Source organism: Saccopteryx leptura, chromosome 1 (assembly GCF_036850995.1).
Source record: "Saccopteryx leptura isolate mSacLep1 chromosome 1, mSacLep1_pri_phased_curated, whole genome shotgun sequence".
Lineage (NCBI taxonomy): Eukaryota > Metazoa > Chordata > Mammalia > Chiroptera > Emballonuridae > Saccopteryx > Saccopteryx leptura.
Window position 1 is genome coordinate 278,616,139 of NC_089503.1, and position 4,632 is coordinate 278,620,770.

General features: G+C 38.7%; 1 non-coding gene across 1 annotated transcript; it reads right to left on the reverse strand.

The window, feature by feature from the left end:
* Nucleotides 1-4,229: 4,229 nt before the first annotated feature.
* LOC136390258 (U6 spliceosomal RNA) lies at nt 4,230-4,333 on the reverse strand. Its single transcript, XR_010748686.1, has one exon. It is a non-coding gene; the product is annotated as a U6 spliceosomal RNA (small nuclear RNA).
* Between the last annotated feature and the right edge of the window lie 299 nt (nt 4,334-4,632).

The window sequence follows — 4,632 nt, forward strand, 5'->3', positions numbered from 1 at the left end:
TAGCTGGACCCATATATGTTTACCCTGTTTCTTTTCTTTCTCCTTATTCTCCTTCTTCCCCTTCCTCTTCTCTTCCTCCCTTTCTCCTCATCTTCCTCCTCCACCTCCTTCTTCTTCTTCTTCTTCTTCTTCTTCTTCTTCTTCTTCTTCTTCTTCTTCTTCTTCTTCTTCTTCTTCTTCTTCTCTTTTTTCTTCTTTCTCCTTCTCTTTCTTTATTCTTTTTCATTCCATACTGTTTCTTGTATCTCAGACATTCCTCCTGAAGTCATTTTTTTCTTTAGTGAAAAGTCTATTAATTACATAATGGAATCTCAATTTGCTGTATATAAATGTCTTTATTTTCCTCTTTCCTTAGCAATACAGATTTCCTCTGATGTCTGAAAGTGTACTGCGCCTCTGAAAGCTTTTATAAACAGAAATGGCCTTATGCAAATTACCTTAAGACACATAACTCTGGTTTTGCTTCTCACCTTTTTTCATGAAAATCCTCTTTGGATTTTTTTTGGTTAATGGAAACAGGTACTAATGTAGATCTTTGTAAAAACAAAGTGTTAAGAAGCAAACTTCTAAATGCAAGGGATACCTGTATTTTAGTTTATTTCAGTTTATGTTGACATTTTTCACTTCTGGCCTCAGTTGCTGCTATTGAGTAACTATATATTCCTGATAGTCTCATTATTGTTTCTTTAGAGCTAATTTGCCTTTTATTTTTTTATATTTTTCCGAAGTTGTAAGCGGGGAGGCAGTCAGACAGACTCTTACGTACTCCCGATCTGGATCCACCCGGCACGCACACCAGGGGGCGATGCTCTGCCCATTTGGGGTGTTGCTCCCTTGCATCCAGAGCCATTCTAGCACCTGAGTGGAAGCCATGGAGTCATCCTCAGTGCCCAGGCCAACTTTGCTCCAGTGGAGCCTTGGCTGCGGAAGCGGAAGAGAGAGACAGAGAGGAAGGAGAGGGGGAAGGGTGGAAAAGCAGATGGGCGCTTCTCCTGTGTGCCCTGGCCGGGAATCAAACCAGGACTTCCATACGCTGGGCTGACGCTCTACCACTGAGCCTGCTGGCCAGGGCTAATCTGTCTTTTCTATCCGGTTACTTCTCAGGTGTTCTCTCTGCTTTTGTGTTGTGCAGTATCTGTTTCAAATGCAGTTACTTTTTATTTATCTTATATAGGGATTGTATTGTTCCCTTTCTTTCATGACATTTGTAAACTAATCAAACATTACTGCTTTAGGTAATGTTTCTCTACCATTCTTTATTTTCTCCTCAGGAACCACTCTTAGACCTATGGAGAAATGTCTAATTGTTTCCCTGTATCTCCTAAACTCACTGTCATACTTTTTTTAATTATCTGCACCTGTATCCTGGATAGTTTACATGCTGTGTCAAGTTGTTTTTCTATGACACAAAGTGCTTAGTAGCACAAATTCTTCTGTTATCGTGTCTGCAGACTCTGTCTCAGACAGACTTTTTTTCTCTTGTATGTGTTGTAATTTTTTTCTAGAGAGTTTGTCTTTAGAGGTGCTTGTTTATTTTCCTGAGAGAATCCCATGGGAGTGTGTGGGTCACGTTCCTTAGAACTGGACATTAAGATGAAGGTTCAGTGGTAGTGCGTACGCAGGAAGTGTTCCAGGGAAACTGGCAAAAGGTTGGGGGAAACAGGATGGAGAAGAGAAATCCAAACACAGGTGTGATCTCAGGCAAAGTCCCACCGAAAATCATCTTGGGATGATTCTGCATGTGACTCTGGAGTTTAAAAGTTATGCTGCAGCATTATAACTGTGCCATAGAGGGAAGTTTTCTGGAAAAAAAAATAAAATAAGATGAGGTTTAGTAGATGTTGGAAAGGCAAGCACACCAAAGACGGCCTTCCACCCACCAAGGAAAAGTAGAAATAGACCCAAGGATCTGGGTGAAGCACAGACAATGACATTATCCACTACCTTCTCTGTAGGACAATTTTGCATTCAACCCTGCCAGGCACTTAGGTGGGTAACTGGCTGAGGACCAATATTTATGTTTGGTTCTCAGTTTGGGGATTCTCTGATACCACATTGGTTTCTCTTCTGAAAAGTTTCAGGCCAAAGGAGCTGATTGCTCATTTAACAACTCTTTTCACCCAAAGTACAAGCCAAGATGAGTTTGTGTGTCAGCTCCCTGGGCTGCTGAGCCACCTTTTTTCCTTCTTAGTTTCTCCTTACATGATGGAAACAACTGCTCCTCGAAAGGCCTTTAAGCAAGGTTTCAGTCCCAAATCCTAATCTCCTGTTCTGTGCAAGGTTTTAAATCCAATCTGGGTGAGATAGCTGATCAAATTGCCTCTCCACATTTCTCCCATAGCACCTTCTACAGCTGCACATGTTTGCACGCAAGTTTGGTTCAAGTCCTTGGGCTATGTCAGCAAAAGGGCTCTTCTTACTCCTATTTTGGTTTTCTGCTTATGTAATCCTTCAATTTTGGATTTTATGTCTATGCTCCCTCTCAGATGATTTTTGTGTGGGAAAAACTTCAAATTTGGACTGAAAGTAAGCTTCTTGCCCTTTCAGTCTCTGTTGGGACCCCAGCAGTCCTTGAGTGAACCCTAAATGGCCTCTAATTGTTAAGATCAGTGATTGAGAAAGGTTGGAGAAAAGATACAGAGAACGCTATGACATCAAAGAGTTCCAGGAACTGAAGTGTGGAAAAGTTGTTATCCTCAAGAGGGATAAACAGGAAGAACATGTCACCACTCTAACCAGAAGAAGGGTGAGCGAATTTCTATGCTCTATGGCTACAAATGTCTTTTATTTCTGTAGCGTGAAAATAATTGGTAGAAAATTTTTTCTTTTATACTCTTTTCTTAGAAAATAATATGAGGTTTCTGAGGTAGCTGGAGAGACAATTAACATGCAACCTTCTTCAGTTTTTCTTCTATCTCACAAAACTAAAAAATCCCAAATGCTGAATGTAGGAAAAAAACTAAGACTAAAGCCTGGAGGTCTTATTTTCTTCTTTAGTACTTTCTGAAACATACTGATATAATACTATCCTGCCTAACATGCCCTCATTATAAAAATAAAGCTGTCCAAGAAGCAGTCAGACTTCCAGCAAAGAAAGCTTTTGACAAACAATTCAAATGCAAACTGTAGGAATGATACCAAACTCTTCAAGCTATAGTTCCAAAATATTAAACATTATTTTGATTTTCTCAAATGCAAGTATCTGTACTGAATACATAGGTTGATATTAGTATAACATATAGAAAAATCAAATAGAAAATTCAAGACTATTTATGAGGATTGTTGCATGATGACTCTACCCAGTTTGGCCAACAGGCTTGTAACAATTGTAGTCACATGGAGTACACCATTCTGTCAAGAAGAGTATAAACACTTTTTGTAAAACTCTTTAGAAAGACAAAAGATGGTTTTGTTGAGAATATCTTTATTCACACTTATGATGTAGATTAATTATTTTCAGAGATTATACTATAAAAATTATCAACTACTTAGTTTCTAAATAGTTGATATTAGTTTCCCATCCACTAGAAATTGGAGACAACTCCTAAGCAAATATAGCAAGGGTCTCAGCTTACATCCTAGGATAGAAGGATATCTGCATTAGGTTAGAAGACAAAGTGGGCAGCATAGCAGGGTCTGTTTTTCTATAAAGAAACAATTTCTTCCTCCTCTAAGGAGGAGGTAGAATTACAAAAGTTTGGTCAAGTCCAATATGTTATTGTTAGAAGGGAGTGTATTTGCATTTGCCACTTAGATTATCAATCAGTATAGCTATCCTCAGTCTCAGAGCAAAGAACCTGAAATGAAAAATAAGCACAATCTCAAGAGACACTGAGTCCTCCTGGATGTGGTGACATGACACGGGGACAGAATCTGCATTGATGGTATGGGTAATGATAAAGTACTTCCTTCAGTGTATTCTAGTCTCTTCATATGAAACATCAGAACCCCTGACTGGAGATAAGAATCCTGTCTTGGGCTACTTGGCATCATCAGTGGTCCTGCCTGTAAGGGAATGTCTGAGCAGTTATACAGTCAGTGGTAACAATGACTAACTGTCACTCTGAACATTTAGACACATTTTCACAGTGATCTGAATCAGGAGCACAAACCTAACAAAACAGGAGGTTTACCCATAGTAGTCAACAGAATGCAAAGAGAACTTGTGTGAAACACTGGATATTCTTAAATTTATTTGGAAGGATCTGAGGGTTATATTTATTTTCTTTTAATTTATGAAACCCTTCATGAATTTGCATGTCATCCTTGTGCAGGGGCCATGCTCATCTTCGTACCGTTCCAATTTTAGTATATGTGCTGCTGAAGTAAGCACTGGGTGTAATATTTTTTGAGGAGCAAGTAGGAGTAAGCCAACAACTTGTCTATCATAAACACATACTTTAAACAACTGAACAGATGATTGTATACATGGACATAACCAGATGGCCAATAAAGAAATTAAATAAACTATGTAACTGGAAGCAGGAGATGGAGAAGCTATATTCTCTCTGCCAAAACAAGACCAGGAGTAGATTGTGGTACTGATTACGAATTGTTATATCAAACATTAGAATAAAGCTGAAGAACACTAATAGAATTATAGTGCCAGATTATAACATAATAACATTCCTG